The 20,057-nt window shown below is 51.2% G+C and overlaps 1 protein-coding gene and 1 long non-coding RNA gene across 19 annotated transcripts in view; one reads left to right on the top strand and one right to left on the bottom strand.

The window, feature by feature from the left end:
* The window catches only part of OBSCN (obscurin, cytoskeletal calmodulin and titin-interacting RhoGEF), an 882,373-nt gene that overhangs the window by 671,032 nt on the left and 191,284 nt on the right, over positions 1–20,057 (top strand). The window lies entirely within an intron of this gene.
* On the bottom strand, positions 2,476–18,441 carry LOC142243724 (uncharacterized). Its single transcript, XR_012724398.1, has 3 exons — positions 18,365–18,441; positions 5,719–5,849; positions 2,476–3,390 (listed from the first exon to the last, which is right to left on the bottom strand). It is a non-coding gene; the product is annotated as an uncharacterized LOC142243724 (long non-coding RNA).

Here is a 20,057-nt window from a genome sequence, read left to right as displayed (position 1 = left end):
GGTCCGGACCTGAGTGTGAATGATTATGTGTGGTTGTCTACCAGGAATATAACGCTCGCCTGGTCCGGACCTGAGTGTGAATGATTGTGTGTGGGTGTCTACCAGGAATATAACGCTCGCCAGGTCCGGACCTGAGTGTGAATGACTGCGTGTGGTTGTCTACCAGGAATATAACGCTCGCCAGGTCCGGACCTGAGTGTGAATGATTATGTGTGGTTGTCTACCAGGAATATAACGCTCGCCTGGTCCGGACCTGAGTGTGAATGACTGTGTGTGGCTGTCTACCAGGAATATAATGCTCGCCAGGTCCGGACCTGAGTGTGAATGACTGTGTGTGGTTGTCTACCAGGAATATAATGCTCGCCTGGTCCGGACCTGAGTGTGAATGACTGTGTGTGGTTGTCTACCAGGAATATAACGCTCGCCAGGTCCGGACCTGAGTGTGAATGACTGTGTGTGGTTGTCTACCAGGAATATAATGCTCGCCAGGTCCGGACCTCAGTGTGAATGACTGTGTGTGGTTGTCTACCAGGAATATAACGCTCGCCAGGTCCGGACCTGAGTGTGAATGACTGTGTGTGGTTGTCTACCAGGAATATAACGCTCGCCAGGTCCGGACCTGAGTGTGAATGACTGTGTGTGGTTGTCTACCAGGAATATAATGCTCGCCAGGTCCGGACCTCAGTGTGAATGACTGTGTGTGGTTGTCTACCAGGAATATAACGCTCGCCAGGTCCGGACCTGAGTGTGAATGACTGTGTGTGGTTGTCTACCAGGAATATAACGCTCGCCAGGTCCGGACCTGAGTGTGAATGACTGTGTGTGGTTGTCTACCAGGAATATAACGCTCGCCAGGTCCGGACCTGAGTGTGAATGACTGTGTGGGGTTGTCTACCAGGAATATAATGCTCGCCTGGTCCGGACCTGAGTGTGAATGACTGTGTGTGGTGTCTACCAGGAATATAACGCTCGCCTGGTCCGGACCTGAGTGTGAATGACTGTGTGTGGTTGTCTACCAGGAATATAACACTCGCCAGGTCCGGACCTGAGTGTGAATGACTGTGTGTGGTTGTCTACCAGGAATATAACGCTCGCCAGGTCCGGACCTGAGTGTGAATGACTGTGTGTGGCTGTCTACCAGGAATATAACGCTCGCCAGGTCCGGACCTGAGTGTGAATGACTGTGTGTGGCTGTCTACCAGGAATATAACGCTGAAGGTTCCTTCCTGGAAGCTGGGGCCTGGGTTTATTGGTTCCTATAAAGTAACCGCCGTCATTAACCCTGTAGCATTTCATCTGAAGTTACCTCAGGCTCTGAGGATCCTCAATGTGTTCTACAGGTCTCTGCTGAAAAAGTATGTGGAACCTTTGGAGCCGTCTCCCACCATGGGTAATGGTAATTTGGGGTTTCAAATAGCTAATATTGTTGACTCTCATTTTCTATGTTGTTCCCTTCACCGCTCGCTTGACACTTCACCATACCTAGCATGACACTGCCCTTATGTCTATGCTGCCTCTAGCTCCTCCCCCTCTGTATTTGCTGCCACCAGCTCCTCCCCCTCTGTATGTGCTGTCTCTAGCTCCTTCCCTTTGTGCTGCCACCAGCTCCTCCCCTTTGTTGCCTCTAGCTCCTACCCTCCGTCTGTGCTGCCACCAGCTTCTCTCCCCGTCTGTGCTGCCTCTAGCTCCTCCCCCTCTGTCTGTGCTGCCTCTAGCTCCTCCCCCTCTGTCTGTGCTGCCTCTAGTTCCTCCCCCTCTGTGCTGCCACCAGCTCTTCTCCCCGTCTGTTCTGCCTCTAGCTCCTCCCCCTCTGTCTGTGCTGCCTCTAGATCCCCCCCTCTGTGCTGCCTCTAGCTCCTCCCCCTCTGTATGTGCTGCCAAAAGCTCCTCTCCCCGTCTGTGCTGCCTCTAGCTCCTCCCCCTCTGTCTTTGCTGCCACCAGCTCCTCCCCTGTGTCTGTGCTGCCTCTAGCTCCTCCCATCTGTTTTGCATCTAGCTCCTCCCCCTCTGTATGAGCTGCCTCTAGCTCCTCCCCCTCTGTCTGTCGTCACCAGCTCCTCCCCTTTGTCTGTGCTGCCTCTAGCTCCTCCCCTCCGCCCTCTCCATACAATCTTATAAGCACTAGCTGTCATCTGTTATCTCACTGTCTTCAGTGAATGGAGATTTTCCAGGTTTTCCTCTGACTTGTGATGGATCGGTTCCAGGAGGAGGAGGAGGAGGCAGATTGCTCGGATTTATAGACCGTTTCTTTTCTGTGGTCAGTCACTTCCTGTTCCAGTGTGATTGGTTGAGATGTCACATGACATGTCTGTGAGGGGGTATGCGACAGAGCAGTAAGGGACGCCAGGCCAAGGAACAATCCAAGAAGATTTAATGAGGCAGGGAGCATAAACCATCCAATATTAAAATGGTTCTTTAGAGTCCACACAAAGGAAATAGGTCCGGGGGCGCCAAGGAGAATGCAAAAGTCCTCAAAGTCCAATCGTCCATGTACGGGCGATAAGGAGCTGGCCTTAGCACAGGTCCTCACCCTTCACTCAACAAAGCATAACTAAAAACTAAAACATGGGGCTGAATCTCCCACCCCTCCTTAGATCCACCCCCTTAACATTTGCTATTTGTAGCTAGAAAAGGGTTCCTAGACACAGCCTCCAGTGATTGTGTACTAGGCAAGCCCCCTGCAGAGGAGAACAATGTATATGCAACCCCCACCAAATCAAGGACAATAGCTACGGCTGAAGCCTGATTGCAATATGATACAGGCTGGGGGGATATAATGTTACAACCCCTTCCCCCCTCAATTGGTGTACGGACTAGTGACCTCAACAGGTCGCTTGTCAAGTACACGTAAACATGGTGGACCGGACTCAAGGCTCCTCTTGCCTGGACAGTCCATCTGCATTTTGGTGTTGGCTGCCTCTTCGATATTGTATGGTAAAGTTATAGGGCTGCAGAGCCAGGCTCCATCGTAATAAGCGTCCATTGTCCCCAGAGACTCTGTTCAGCCAGGTGATGGGATTGTGATCAGTAACCACAGTGAATTCCCGTCCATACAGATACGGCCGTAGTTTCCTAAGGGCCCACACTACAGCCAGACATTCCTTCTCAACAGTTGCATAGGCCACTTCTAGGTCCAGCAGTTTCCTGCTGAGATAGGCAATGGGGTGCTCCTCCCCGGCTGCATTCACCTGGCTGAGGACAGCTCCCAGTCCATAAGCAGAGGCGTCCGTCTGCACAATGAATCTCCGCTTGTAGTCTGGAGCAGCCAGGACAGGATCGCAGACCAGAGCGTCCTTCAGCCGGTTAAAAGCCTCATCACAGGCTGGAGTCCAGATCACCAGCCGGGGCATCGTTTTCTTCGTGAGGTCGGTAAGAGGCTTGGCCACACTGCTGAAATGAGAAACAAATTTTCGGTAATAACTGGCAGTGCCCAGAAAAGCCATAACTTGTTTCTTAGTTTGGGTACAGGCCAGTCTCTAATAGCCTGGATTTTGGCATGCTCAGGACGGAGCTTCCCCCCTCCTACTCGATGCCCTAGATATTGGACTTCAACCATCCCCAATTGGCATTTATCGGGTTGAATGGTTAGGCCTGCTGTGAGAATCCGGTCAAGAACAACAGCTACTTGATTCAGATGTTCCTCCCATGTGTGGCTGAAGACGGCGATATCATCCAAGTAGGCACAAGCAAAGTCACCACATCCCCGGAGGATCTGATCCACCATTCTCTGGAAGGTTGCAGGGGCGTTTTTCATTCCGAAAGGCATGTTTAGAAATTCATACAGACCAAAGGGAGTTATAAAAGCCGACTTTTCTCTACCTTCCTCCGTCAGGGGGATTTGCCAGTATCCCTTACTGAGATCCAAGGTGGTGACGTATCGTGCCCCAGCCGGTCTAGAAGTTCATCAATGCGGGGCATTGGGTAAGCATCACTGATGGTATGGTCATTTAGTCGTCTGTAGTCCACACAAAATCGAGTACTCCCATCTTTCTTGGGTACTAACACAACAGGAGAGGCCCAAGGACTATGAGAGGCCTGAATCACCCCAAGCTGTAACATCTCCTCCAGCTCATGCTGCATGGTGTCTCTAACTGATTCTGGTACCCGGTAGAGAGCCTGCTGTATGGGACGGATGCCCTGAGTGTCCACATGATGTTGGGTTACTGTGGTTCGACCTGGTCGGGATGAGAAAGCAGCCTGTCTCTGATGGAGCACTCCCAGCATTTGTTTTTTCTGTAAGGAATCTAAGTGATCTCTCAGAGGAACCTGTTCCACAGTGAATGGGGCTCTGGCTGCTTCAACAAGATCAGGTAATGGGTCCTCATCCTCCTGACCATCTTCTGAAGCCAGCCGACAGCTTGCTATCATTGGAATGTTCCGGTCATGGTACTCCTTAATCATATTCACATGGACAGTCCTTTGTCTTAGACCCTGATCATCTAGAGCAAGAAGGTAATTGGTGTCGTTTAGTTTTCTGAGAACCCGGAAGGGACCCTCCCATGTTGTCTGGAGTTTATTTTGCCGATGGGGAACAATCATTAAGACTTGTTGTCCCTCTACAAATTCTCGATAGCGTGCTTTGCGGTCATACCATGTCTTCTGTCTGGTTTGAGCCATCCGTATATGATCCTGAGCCAAACTAGCAAGTTGAGCCAGGGTTTCCCGAAGCTTGAGGACATATGGAACAACAGGGGTTCCTGTATCTTCAACTTGCCCCTCCCAATATTCCTTTAGCAGAGTTAAGGGTCCTCTGACCTTTCTTCCATAGAGTAGTTCAAAGGGGGAAAACCCAGTGGACTCCTGGGGCACTTCCCGATAGGCGAACAGGAGATGGGGTAGGTACTTCTCCCAGTCGGAATCACTGTCAGTGAAGGCCCTTAGCATATTTTTCAGTGTTTGATTAAATCGTTCACAAAGTCCATTGGTTTGAGGATGGTATGCTGTAGTTCGAATTGCTCGTACTCCACAGGTGCGCCACAGACACTGGACCAACTCTGACATGAACTGGGAGCCTTGGTCCGATAAGATTTCACTGGGGAATCCTACTCGGATGAAAATGGTAACAAGGGCCTCGGCCACCTTGGCTGCAGAAATACTTGACAAGGCCACGGCTTCTGGATATCGGGTGGCGTAGTCCACAACAGTGAGAATGTACTGCTTTCCAGATTTACTTGGTTTAGCCAGAGGTCCAATGATATTGACAGCTACTCTTTGAAAGGGTTCTTCTATTATAGGGAGCGGTTGCAGGGGTGCCTTTGGGTGATCTCCGGGTCGCCCTCTACGCTGACATATGTGGCAGGTTCGGCAGAAATGCGCCACTGCTTGAGAAATTCCAGGCCAATAGAAAATTTGAGTCAATCGTCTCTCGGTGCGGGTTTTCCTTTGATGGCCGGCAGTAGGAATGTCATGAGCCAGGTGTAATAGGGGAATTCTGTATTTCTGAGGAACAATCAGCTGTTTGCTATAAGTCCAGGGCTTATCTAAGGAGTCAGCGTTGGTAACCTGATATACAAGTCCATTTTCTCTGATAATTTTTTCCCCATTTTCTCCTAACTGCCCTACTTCAGCCCGAGCTCTAAAGCTAGCCAGGGTGGGGTCAGTCTCTACTTCAGCCCGAGCTCTAAAGCTAGCCAGGGTGGGGTCAGTCTCTACATCTTGTCTAAACTTAACTCCATCCCAAGTAACATTCATATGAGACCCACAAGAAGAATTACTCACCGGCTGTGACGGCAGTTCGGGTGGCCTCATTTCCATTGATGGGTTGAACACGTCCACATCTGCTGCTCTCTTTGCTTGACTTCTGGTTATAGCCCCGACAAAGTGGCAATGAAGATTCCCCACATCATTCCCTAGAACAGGGGGGGCAATTAATTTTCCCATGGGGCCGCATGAGAAATTGGGATTGGTTTAGAGGGCCGGACTAATATAATTACCTCAGTTCTACTCAATATACTACATTACTACACCCCCTCCATATATTACACCTGTAATAAACTACACCACTACACCCCTATATACTACACCTGTATTATACTACACTCCCTCCATATACCTGTAATATACTACACCCCCATATACACCTGTATTATACTACACCACTATATAATACACCTCCGATATACTACACCACTACACCCCTATATACTACACCTGTATTATACTACACTCCCTCCATATACCTGTAATATACTTAACCCCCATATACACCTGTATTATACTACACCACTATATAATACACCTCCGATATACTACATCATTACACCCCTATATACTACACCTGTAATATACTACATCACTACACCCCATATACTACACCTGTAATATAGTACACCTCCATATAGCACACCTGTAATATACTACATCACTACACCCCTATATACACCTGTAATATACTACATCACTACACCCCTATATACACCTGTAATATACTACATCATTACACCCCTATATACTACACCTGTAATATACTACATCACTACACCCCTATATACACCTGTAATATACTACATCACTACACCCCTATATACACCTGTAATATACTACATCATTACACCCCTATATACTACACCTGTAATATACTACATCACTATACCCCATATACTACACCTGTAATATAGTACACCTCCATATAGCACACCTGTAATATACTACATCACTACACCCCATATACTACACCTGTAATATAGTACACCCCCATATACACCTGTATTATACTACACCACTATATAATACACCTCCGATATACTACATCATTACACCCCTATATACTACACCTGTAATATACTACATCACTACACCCCATATACTACACCTGTAATATAGTACACCTCCATATAGCACACCTGTAATATACTACATCACTACACCCCTATATACACCTGTAATATACTACATCACTACACCCCTATATACACCTGTAATATACTACATCATTACACCCCTATATACTACACCTGTAATATACTACATCACTACACCCCATATACTACACCTGTAATATAGTACACCTCCATATAGCACACCTGTAATATACTACACCTCCATATAGTACACCTGTAATATACTACATCACTACACCCCATATACTACACCTGTAATATAGTACACCCCCATATACACCTGTATTATACTACACCACTATATAATACACCTCCGATATACTACATCATTACACCCCTATATACTACACCTGTAATATACTACATCACTACACCCCATATACTACACCTGTAATATAGTACACCTCCATATAGCACACCTGTAATATACTACATCACTACACCCCTATATACACCTGTAATATACTACATCACTACACCCCTATATACACCTGTAATATACTACATCACTACACCCCATATACTACACCTGTAATATAGTACACCTCCATATAGCACACCTGTAATATACTACATCACTACACCCCTATATACACCTGTAATATACTACATCACTACACCCCTATATACACCTGTAATATACTACATCACTACACCCCTATATACACCTGTAATATACTACATCACTACACCCCATATACTACACCTGTAATATAGTACACCTCAATATAGTACACCTGTAATATACTACATCACTATACCCCCATATACTACACCACTATATACACCTCCATATAGCACACCTGTAATATACTAGACCCCCATATGTCACACACCCTGCTCCCCATACAGCCTGCACCCCCATATCAAACACACTACACCCCATATGTCACACACCCTGCCCACATATCTCACCCTGCCTGTACCCCAACTTACCCCTCTCAAACACTCTGCACCCCTTCACATCCTTCTGTCAGTCTGCAGCCCTCATATGCCACTCACCCTGCAGCTCCATCTTCCCACATATGCCACTCACCCTGCAGCTCCATCTTCCCTCATATGCCACTCACCCTGCAACTCCATGTTCCCACATATGCACTCACCCTGCAACTCCATCTTCCCTCATATGCACTCACCCTACAACTCCATCTTCCCTCATATGCACTCACCCTGCAGCTCCATCTTCCCACATATGCCACTCACCCTGCAACTCCATCTTCCCACATATGCACTCACCCTGCAACTCCATCTTCCCTCATATGCCACTCACCCTGCAGCTCCATCTTCCCTCATATGCACTCACCCTGCAACTCCATCTTCCCTCATATGCCACTCACCCTGCAGCTCCATCTTCCCTCATATGCCACTCACCCTGCAACTCCATCTTCCCCCATATGCCACTCACCCTGCAGCTCCATCTTCCCTCATATGCCACTCACCCTGCAACTCCATCTTCCCTCATATGCCACTCACCCTGCAACTCCATCTTCCCACATATGCCACTCACCCTGCAACTCCATCTTCCCTCATATGCACTCACCCTGCAACTCCATCTTCCCTCATATGCCACTCACCTTGCAACTCCATCTTCCCTCATATGCCACTCACCCTACAACTCCATCTTCCCACATATGCACTCACCCTGCAACTCCATCTTCCCTCATATGCACTCACCCTGCAACTCCATCTTCCCTCATATGCCACTCACCCTGCAACTCCATCTTCCCTCATATGCCACTCACCCTGCAACTCCATCTTCCCTCATATGCCACTCACCCTGCAGCTCCATCTTCCCTCATATGCCACTCACCCTGCAGCTCCATCTTCCCTCATATGCCCCTCACCCTGCAACTCCATCTTCCCACATATGCACTCACCCTGCAACTCCATCTTCCCTCATATGCACTCACCCTGCAGCTCCATCTTCCCTCATATGCCACTCACCCTGCAGCTCCATCTTCCCTCATATGCCACTCACCCTGCAGCTCCATCTTCCCACATATGCCACTCACCCTGCAGCTCCATCTTCCCTCATATGCCACTCACCCTGCAACTCCATCTTCCCTCATATGCCACTCACCCTGCAACTCCATCTTCCCTCATATGCACTCACCCTACAACTCCATCTTCCCTCATATGCACTCACCCTGCAACTCCATCTTCCCACATATGCACTCACCCTGCAACTCCATCTTCCCTCATATGCCACTCACCCTGCAGCTCCATCTTCCCTCATATGCACTCACCCTGCAACTCCATCTTCCCTCATATGCCACTCACCCTGCAACTCCATCTTCCCTCATATGCCACTCACCCTGCAACTCCATCTTCCCACATATGCCACTCACCCTGCAACTCCATCTTCCCTCATATGCACTCACCCTGCAACTCCATCTTCCCTCATATGCCACTCACCTTGCAACTCCATCTTCCCTCATATGCCACTCACCCTACAACTCCATCTTCCCACATATGCACTCACCCTGCAACTCCATCTTCCCTCATATGCACTCACCCTGCAACTCCATCTTCCCTCATATGCCACTCACCCTGCAGCTCCATCTTCCCACATATGCCACTCACCCTGCAGCTCCATCTTCCCTCATATGCCACTCACCCTGCAACTCCATCTTCCCTCATATGCCACTCACCCTGCAACTCCATCTTCCCTCATATGCACTCACCCTACAACTCCATCTTCCCTCATATGCCACTCACCCTGCAACTCCATCTTCCCACATATGCACTCACCCTGCAACTCCATCTTCCCTCATATGCCACTCACCCTGCAGCTCCATCTTCCCTCATATGCACTCACCCTGCAACTCCATCTTCCCTCATATGCCACTCACCCTGCAACTCCATCTTCCCTCATATGCCACTCACCCTGCAACTCCATCTTCCCACATATGCCACTCACCCTGCAACTCCATCTTCCCTCATATGCACTCACCCTGCAACTCCATCTTCCCTCATATGCCACTCACCTTGCAACTCCATCTTCCCTCATATGCCACTCACCCTACAACTCCATCTTCCCACATATGCACTCACCCTGCAACTCCATCTTCCCTCATATGCACTCACCCTGCAACTCCATCTTCCCTCATATGCCACTCACCCTGCAACTCCATCTTCCCTCATATGCACTCACCCTGCAACTCCATCTTCCCTCATATGCACTCACCCTGCAACTCCATCTTCCCTCATATGCCACTCACCCTGCAACTCCATCTTCCCTCATATGCACTCACCCTGCAACTCCATCTTCCCTCATATGCCACTCACCCTGCAACTCCATCTTCCCTCATATGCCACTCACCCTGCAGCTCCATCTTCCCTCATATGCCCCTCACCCTGCAACTCCATCTTCCCACATATGCACTCACCCTGCAACTCCATCTTCCCTCATATGCACTCACCCTGCAGCTCCATCTTCCCTCATATGCCACTCACCCTGCAACTCCATCTTCCCACATATGCCACTCACCCTGCAACTCCATCTTCCCTCATATGCCACTCACCCTGCAGCTCCATCTTCCCTCATATGCCACTCACCCTGCAACTCCATCTTCCCACATATGCCACTCACCCTGCAACTCCATCTTCCCTCATATGCCACTCACCCTGCAACTCCATCTTCCCTCATATGCCACTCACCCTGCAGCTCCATCTTCCCACATATGCCACTCACCCTGCAACTCCATCTTCCCTCATATGCCACTCACCCTGCAACTCCATCTTCCCTCATATGCCACTCACCCTGCAGCTCCATCTTCCCACATATGCCACTCACCCTGCAACTCCATCTTCCCTCATATGCCACTCACCCTGCAGCTCCATCTTCCCACATATGCCACTCACCCTGCAACTCCATCTTCCCTCATATGCCACTCACCCTGCAACTCCATCTTCCCTCATATGCACTCACCCTGCAACTCCATCTTCCCTCATATGCCACTCACCCTGCAACTCCATCTTCCCTCATATGCCACTCACCCTGCAGCTCCATCTTCCCTCATATGCCCCTCACCCTGCAACTCCATCTTCCCACATATGCACTCACCCTGCAACTCCATCTTCCCTCATATGCACTCACCCTGCAGCTCCATCTTCCCTCATATGCCACTCACCCTGCAACTCCATCTTCCCACATATGCCACTCACCCTGCAACTCCATCTTCCCTCATATGCCACTCACCCTGCAGCTCCATCTTCCCTCATATGCCACTCACCCTGCAACTCCATCTTCCCACATATGCCACTCACCCTGCAACTCCATCTTCCCTCATATGCCACTCACCCTGCAGCTCCATCTTCCCTCATATGCCACTCACCCTGCAGCTCCATCTTCCCACATATGCCACTCACCCTGCAACTCCATCTTCCCTCATATGCCACTCACCCTGCAACTCCATCTTCCCACATATGCCACTCACCCTGCAACTCCATCTTCCCTCATATGCCACTCACCCTGCAGCTCCATCTTCCCTCATATGCCACTCACCCTGCAGCTCCATCTTCCCTCATATGCCCCTCACCCTGCAACTCCATCTTCCCACATATGCACTCACCCTGCAACTCCATCTTCCCTCATATGCACTCACCCTGCAGCTCCATCTTCCCTCATATGCCACTCACCCTGCAGCTCCATCTTCCCTCATATGCCACTCACCCTGCAGCTCCATCTTCCCACATATGCCACTCACCCTGCAGCTCCATCTTCCCTCATATGCCACTCACCCTGCAACTCCATCTTCCCTCATATGCCACTCACCCTGCAGCTCCATCTTCCCACATATGCCACTCACCCTGCAGCTCCATCTTCCCTCATATGCCACTCACCCTGCAGCTCCATCTTCCCTCATATGCCACTCACCCTGCAGCTCCATCTTCCCACATATGCCACTCACCCTGCAGCTCCATCTTCCCTCATATGCCACTCACCCTGCAACTCCATCTTCCCTCATATGCCACTCACCCTGCAGCTCCATCTTCCCACATATGCCACTCACCCTGCAGCTCCATCTTCCCTCATATGCCACTCACCCTGCAACTCCATCTTCCCTCATATGCACTCACCCTACAACTCCATCTTCCCTCATATGCACTCACCCTGCAACTCCATCTTCCCACATATGCACTCACCCTGCAACTCCATCTTCCCTCATATGCCACTCACCCTGCAGCTCCATCTTCCCTCATATGCACTCACCCTGCAACTCCATCTTCCCTCATATGCCACTCACCCTGCAACTCCATCTTCCCTCATATGCCACTCACCCTGCAACTCCATCTTCCCACATATGCCACTCACCCTGCAACTCCATCTTCCCTCATATGCACTCACCCTGCAACTCCATCTTCCCTCATATGCCACTCACCTTGCAACTCCATCTTCCCTCATATGCCACTCACCCTACAACTCCATCTTCCCACATATGCACTCACCCTGCAACTCCATCTTCCCTCATATGCACTCACCCTGCAACTCCATCTTCCCTCATATGCCACTCACCCTGCAACTCCATCTTCCCTCATATGCACTCACCCTGCAACTCCATCTTCCCTCATATGCACTCACCCTGCAACTCCATCTTCCCTCATATGCCACTCACCCTGCAACTCCATCTTCCCTCATATGCCACTCACCCTGCAACTCCATCTTCCCTCATATGCCACTCACCCTGCAGCTCCATCTTCCCTCATATGCCACTCACCCTGCAGCTCCATCTTCCCTCATATGCCACTCACCCTGCAACTCCATCTTCCCACATATGCCACTCACCCTGCAGCTCCATCTTCCCTCATATGCCCCTCACCCTGCAACTCCATCTTCCCTCATATGCCCCTCACCCTGCAACTCCATCTTCCCACATATGCACTCACCCTGCAACTCCATCTTCCCTCATATGCACTCACCCTGCAGCTCCATCTTCCCTCATATGCACTCACCCTGCAACTCCATCTTCCCACATATGCCACTCACCCTGCAACTCCATCTTCCCTCATATGCACTCACCCTGCAACTCCATCTTCCCTCATATGCACTCACCCTGCAGCTCCATCTTCCCACATATGCAACTCACCCTGCAACTCCATCTTCCCACATATGCCACTCACCCTGCAACTCCATCTTCCCTCATATGCCCCTCACCCTGCAACTCCATCTTCCCTCATATGCCACTCACCCTGCAGCTCCATCTTCCCACATATGTCACTCACCCTGCAACTCCATGTTCCCACATATGCCCCTCACCCTGCAACTCCATCTTCCCACATATGCCACTCACCCTGCAACTCCATCTTCCCACATATGCCCCTCACCCTGCAACTCCATCTTCCCTCATATGCCACTCACCGTGCAACTCCATCTTCCCACATATGCCACTCACCCTGCAGCTCCATCTTCCCACATATGCCACTCACCCTGCAACTCCATCTTCCCACATATGCCCCTCACCCTGCAACTCCATCTTCCCACATATGCCACTCACCCTGCAACTCCATCTTCCCTCATATACCACTCACCCTGCAACTCCATCTTCCCACATATGCCACTCACCCTGCAACTCCATCTTCCCTCATATGCCACTCACCCTGCAACTCCATCTTCCCACATATGCCACTCACCCTGCAACTCCATCTTCCCACATATGCCACTCACCCTGCAGCTCCATCTTCCCACATATGCCACTCACCCTGCAACTCCATCTTCCCACATATGCCACTCACCCTGCAACTCCATCTTCCCACATATGCCACTCACCCTGCAACTCCATCTTCCCACATATGCCACTCACCCTGCAGCTCCATCTTCCCACATATGCCACTCACCCTGCAGCTCCATCTTCCCACATATGCCACTCACCCTGCAACTCCATCTTCCCTCATATGCCACTCACCCTGCAACTCCATCTTCCCACATATGCCACTCACCCTGCAACTCCATCTTCCCTCATATGCCACTCACCCTGCAGCTCCATCTTCCCACATATGCCACTCACCCTGCAACTCCATCTTCCCTCATATGCCACTCACCCTACAACTCCATCTTCCCTCATATGCCACTCACCCTGCAACTCCATCTTCCCACATATGCCACTCACCCTGCAGCTCCATCTTCCCACATATGCCACTCACCCTGCAACTCCATCTTCCCACATATGCCCCTCACCCTGCAACTCCATCTTCCCACATATGCCACTGACCCTGCAACTCCATCTTCCCTCATATACCACTCACCCTGCAACTCCATCTTCCCACATATGCCACTCACCCTGCAACTCCATCTTCCCTCATATGCCACTCACCCTGCAACTCCATCTTCCCACATATGCCACTCACCCTGCAGCTCCATCTTCCCTCATATGCCACTCACCCTGCAGCTCCATCTTCCCACATATGCCACTCACCCTGCAACTCCATCTTCCCACATATGCCACTCACCCTGCAACTCCATCTTCCCACATATGCCACTCACCCTGCAGCTCCATCTTCCCACATATGCCACTCACCCTGCAACTCCATCTTCCCTCATATGCCACTCACCCTGCAACTCCATCTTCCCTCATATGCCACTCACCCTGCAACTCCATCTTCCCACATATGCCACTCACCCTGCAACTCCATCTTCCCACATATGCCACTCACCCTGCAACTCCATCTTCCCACATATGCCACTCACCCTGCAGCTCCATCTTCCCACATATGCCACTCACCCTGCAGCTCCATCTTCCCACATATGCCACTCACCCTGCAACTCCATCTTCCCACATATGCCACTCACCCTGCAACTCCATCTTCCCACATATGCCACTCACCCTGCAACTCCATCTTCCCACATATGCCACTCACCCTGCAGCTCCATCTTCCCACATATGCCACTCACCCTGCAACTCCATCTTCCCTCATATGCCACTCACCCTGCAACTCCATCTTCCCACATATGCCACTCACCCTGCAACTCCATCTTCCCACATATGCCCCTCACCCTGCAACTCCATCTTCCCACATATGCCACTGACCCTGCAGCTCCATCTTCCCTCATATGCCACTCACACTGCAGCTCCATCTTCCCACATATGCCCCTCACCCTGCAACTCCATCTTCCCACATATGCCACTGATCCTGCAACTCCATCTTCCCTCATATACCACTCACCCTGCAACTCCATCTTCCCACATATGCCCCTCACCCTGCAACTCCATCTTCCCTCATATACCACTCACCCTGCAGCTCCATCTTCCCACATATGCCACTCACCCTGCAACTCCATCTTCCCACATATGCCACTCACCCTGCAACTCCATCTTCCCACATATGCCACTCACCCTGCAGCTCCATCTTCCCACATATGCCACTCACCCTGCAACTCCATCTTCCCTCATATGCCACTCACCCTGCAACTCCATCTTCCCACATATGCCACTCACCCTGCAACTCCATCTTCCCACATATGCCCCTCACCCTGCAACTCCATCTTCCCACATATGCCACTGACCCTGCAGCTCCATCTTCCCTCATATGCCACTCACACTGCAGCTCCATCTTCCCACATATGCCCCTCACCCTGCAACTCCATCTTCCCACATATGCCACTGATCCTGCAACTCCATCTTCCCACATATGCCACTCACCCTGCAGCTCCATCTTCCCACATATGCCACTCACCCTGCAACTCCATCTTCCCACATATGCACTCACCCTGCAACTCCATCTTCCCACATATGCCACTCACCCTGCAACTCCATCTTCCCACATATGCCACTCACCCTGCAACTCCATCTTCCCACATATGCCACTCACCCTGCAACTCCATCTTCCCACATATACCACTCACCCTGCAACTCCATCTTCCCACATATGCCACTCACCCTGCAACTCCATCTTCCCACATATGCCACTCACCCTGCAACTCCATCTTCCCACATATGCCACTCACCCTGCAGCTCCATCTTCCCACATATGCCACTCACCCTGCAACTCCATCTTCCCTCATATGCCACTCACCCTGCAACTCCATCTTCCCTCATATGCCCCTCACCCTGCAACTCCATCTTCCCACATATACCACTCACCCTGCAGCTCCATCTTCCCTCATATGCCACTCACCCTGCAACTCCATCTTCCCTCATATGCCACTCACCCTGCAACTCCATCTTCCCACATATACCACTCACCCTGCAGCCCCATCTTCCCACATATGCCACTCACCCTGCAACTCCATCTTCCCTCATATGCACTCACCCTGCAACTCCATCTTCCCTCATATGCCACTCACCCTGCAACTCCATCTTCCCACATATGCCACTCACCCTGCAACTCCATCTTCCCACATATGCCCCTCACCCTGCAACTCCATCTTCCCACATATGCCACTCACCCTGCAACTCCATCTTCCCTCATATGCCCCTCACCCTGCAACTCCATCTTCCCACATATGCACTCACCCTGCAACTCCATCTTCCCACATATGCCACTCACCCTGCAGCTCCATCTTCCCACATATGTCACTCACCCTGCAACTCCATGTTCCCACATATGCCACTCACCCTGCAACTCCATCTTCCCTCATATGCACTCACCCTGCAACTCCATCTTCCCTCATATGCCACTCACCCTGCAACTCCATCTTCCCACATATGCCACTCACCCTGCAACTCCATCTTCCCACATATGCCCCTCACCCTGCAACTCCATCTTCCCACATATGCCACTCACCCTGCAACTCTATCTTCCCTCATATGCCCCTCACCCTGCAACTCCATCTTCCCACATATGCCACTCACCCTGCAACTCCATCTTCCCACATATGCCCCTCACCCTGCAACTCCATCTTCCCTCATATGCCACTCACCCTGCAACTCCATCTTCCCACATATGCCACTCACCCTGCAGCTCCATCTTCCCACATATGCCACTCACCCTGCAACTCCATCTTCCCACATATGCCCCTCACCCTGCAACTCCATCTTCCCACATATGCACTCACCCTGCAACTCCATCTTCCCTCATATACCACTCACCCTGCAACTCCATCTTCCCTCATATGCCACTCACCCTGCAACTCCATCTTCCCTCATATGCCACTGACCCTGCAACTCCATCTTTCCTCATATGCCACTCACCCTGCAACTCCATCTTCCCACATATGCCCCTCACCCTGCAACTCCATCTTCCCACATATGCCACTGACCCTGCAACTCCATCTTCCCTCATATGCCACTCACCCTGCAACTCCATCTTCCCTCATATGCACTCACCCTGCAACTCCATCTTCCCACATATGCCCCTCACCCTGCAACTCCATCTTCCCTCATATGCCACTCACCCTGCAACGCCATCTTCCCACATATGCCACTCACCCTGCAGCTCCATCTTCCCTCATATGCCACTCACCCTGCAACGCCATCTTCCCACATATGCCACTCACCCTGCAGCTCCATCTTCCCTCATATGCCACTCACCCTGCAACGCCATCTTCCCACATATGCCCCTCACCCTGCAACTCCATCTTCCCTCATATGCCCCTCACCCTGCAACTCCATCTTCCCACATATGCCACTGACCCTGCAACTCCATCTTCCCTCATATGCCACTCACCCTGCAACTCCATCTTCCCTCATATGCACTCACCCTGCAACTCCATCTTCCCACATATGCCCCTCACCCTGCAACTCCATCTTCCCTCATATGCACTCACCCTGCAACTCCATCTTCCCACATATGCCCCTCACCCTGCAACTCCATCTTCCCTCATATGCCACTCACCCTGCAACGCCATCTTCCCACATATGCACTCACCCTGCAACTCCATCTTCCCTCATATGCCACTCACCCTGCAACGCCATCTTCCCACATATGCCACTCACCCTGCAGCTCCATCTTCCCACATATGCACTCACCCTGCAGCTCCATCTTCCCTCATATGCCACTCACCCTGCAGCTCCATCTTCCCTCATATGCACTCACCCTGCAGCTCCATCTTCCCTCATATGCCACTCACCCTGCAACTCCATCTTCCCTCATATACCACTCACCCTGCAACTCCATCTTCCCACATATGCCACTCACCCTGCAACTCCATCTTCCCACATATGCCCCTCACCCTGCAACTCCATCTTCCCTCATATGCACTCACCCTGCAGCTCCATCTTCCCTCATATGCCACTCACCCTGCAGCTCCATCTTCCCTCATATGCCACTCACCCTGCAACTCCATCTTCCCTCATATGCCACTCACCCTGCAACTCCATCTTCCCACATATGCCACTCACCCTGCAACTCCATCTTCCCTCATATGCCACTCACCCTGCAACTCCATCTTCCCTCATATGCACTCACCCTGCAGCTCCATCTTCCCTCATATACCACTCACCCTGCAACTCCATCTTCCCACATATGCCACTCACCCTGCAACTCCATCTTCCCACATATGCCACTCACCCTGCAACTCCATCTTCCCTCATATACCACTCACCCTGCAGCCCCCCTCCCCCTCATGTCCCCTCTTTTCTTATTACCAGTCATCATGTGTCCACATCTCCTTCAGGATTCAGTATCTTTGCTTTCTCCCCGGCATCCTGTGTCTCCTCCCACACAGTCACATGGGCGTGACATCATCGCAGGTCCTGCAAGCAGCAAGATGAATTATTCCGTCTGCTGTGCTGCTTCTTCTGCCGGGCGGGAACTTTTGAAATGACACACGCAGCGCAGCACTGACAACGTCAGAGCGCGCACGTGTGTCACTGACAATTAGTGCCGGCAGGGAACAGAGGAAAGACTCCTGCGTTCCGCTGCCTGCACTGACTGTGCGGACCTGCACAGGATTTCTCCCTGCTCGGCACGCTGCAGCCCGGTTCCACTGCACCGGCTGAAGACGGGCGGGCCGGTCACAGAGAGTAGATGGGCCGGATGTGGCCCGCGGGCCGCCCCTTGCCCAGGTCTGCCCTAGAAGAATGTCTGCAGGAAGGCCGCTCATCAGACCAATCGTGCATTGTTTTGCTCCAAAGCCATAATCCAGGGTCACACTCGCTCTTGCAATGTATCTTTGAGTACCTCCTGCCAATTCAATAGCAATTCCTGGTCCCTTTTGCACTGCTTCTGGTTGAATTACTCGGGGATCTGCGATGGTGAGAAAAGCCCCAGTGTCACGAAAGCCAACAACTTTTTGGCCATCCTGCACGACCTCCTGTAGATGTTTATGCTGAAGATCAGAAGAACGGGCGGCTGTGGCTCGCACCCCATAGACTCCTGGTAGGGAAGTCAACATATCAGAGTCACTTGGCAAATTATCAGGGAATGAATCCAGCTCTTCTCCTTTTGAGGGTGTCTGTAGATAATGAACGGGCAAAGGGGGTCTGTAACTGTTTTGCCTCTGAGCACCTGGACAGTGAGCTTGCAGATGACCCAGCTGCCCACATCGATAACATCTGTGTTCTATGAGTCTTTCTCCACGTCGTACTCCCAAAGAGGAGGTAGGAGTAGTAGGAGGCACATTCACACGGGGTCTGCCACGTGTTGGTAGTCTATTGGGACGGTGAACATTGGAGGCCAAAGGACAAGGGACCACTGGTGTTGGGGAGCTGGTAGTTTTTTGTCACCGACTAGTAGCCTTTTCCATTGAGGCTTGATGGTGAGCACCTCATCAGCTAGAGCAGCAGCTTGTTCCACTGTCTCTGGTCTCCTCTCGCGCACCCATTCCCGGATCTCACTAGGAAACCTGGCATAGAACTGCTCTTTCAGGATGACCTGGAGGAAGGTCTCCCAAGTTAAGGCCCCCTCTCCCTCCAGCCAGCGATGGCATACTTGTTTCAGTCTGTGGGCAAACATCTTGTAAGACACTTCTCCATCACAGGCTAACGTATGGAACTAAAGGCTGCTTTACACCAGACAATCTATCGTGCGATAGATCGTCGGGGTCACGGTTTTTGTGACGCACATCCGGCATCGCTGGCGATGCCGGCCTGTGTGACACCTCCTAGCGACGCAGTATCGCTCACAAATCGTGAGTCGGGTACTGCTCGTTAGGTTCCATAATATCGTTTAATTTGGTTGATCATCGTTTCCGTGGTAGCACACGCCGCTCCGTGTGACACCACGGGAACGATGACCAGCTCACCTGCCTCCCGCGGCCGCCGCCGGCTCTATGTGGAAGGAAGGAGGTGGGCGGGATGTTTACATCCTGCTCATCTCCGCCCCTCCGCTTCTATTGGC

The sequence above is a fragment of the Anomaloglossus baeobatrachus genome, chromosome 6 (assembly GCF_048569485.1).
Source record: "Anomaloglossus baeobatrachus isolate aAnoBae1 chromosome 6, aAnoBae1.hap1, whole genome shotgun sequence".
Lineage (NCBI taxonomy): Eukaryota > Metazoa > Chordata > Amphibia > Anura > Aromobatidae > Anomaloglossus > Anomaloglossus baeobatrachus.
Note: the sequence above shows the minus strand (reverse complement) of the source record. Positions and strands in the feature narration are given on the sequence as shown.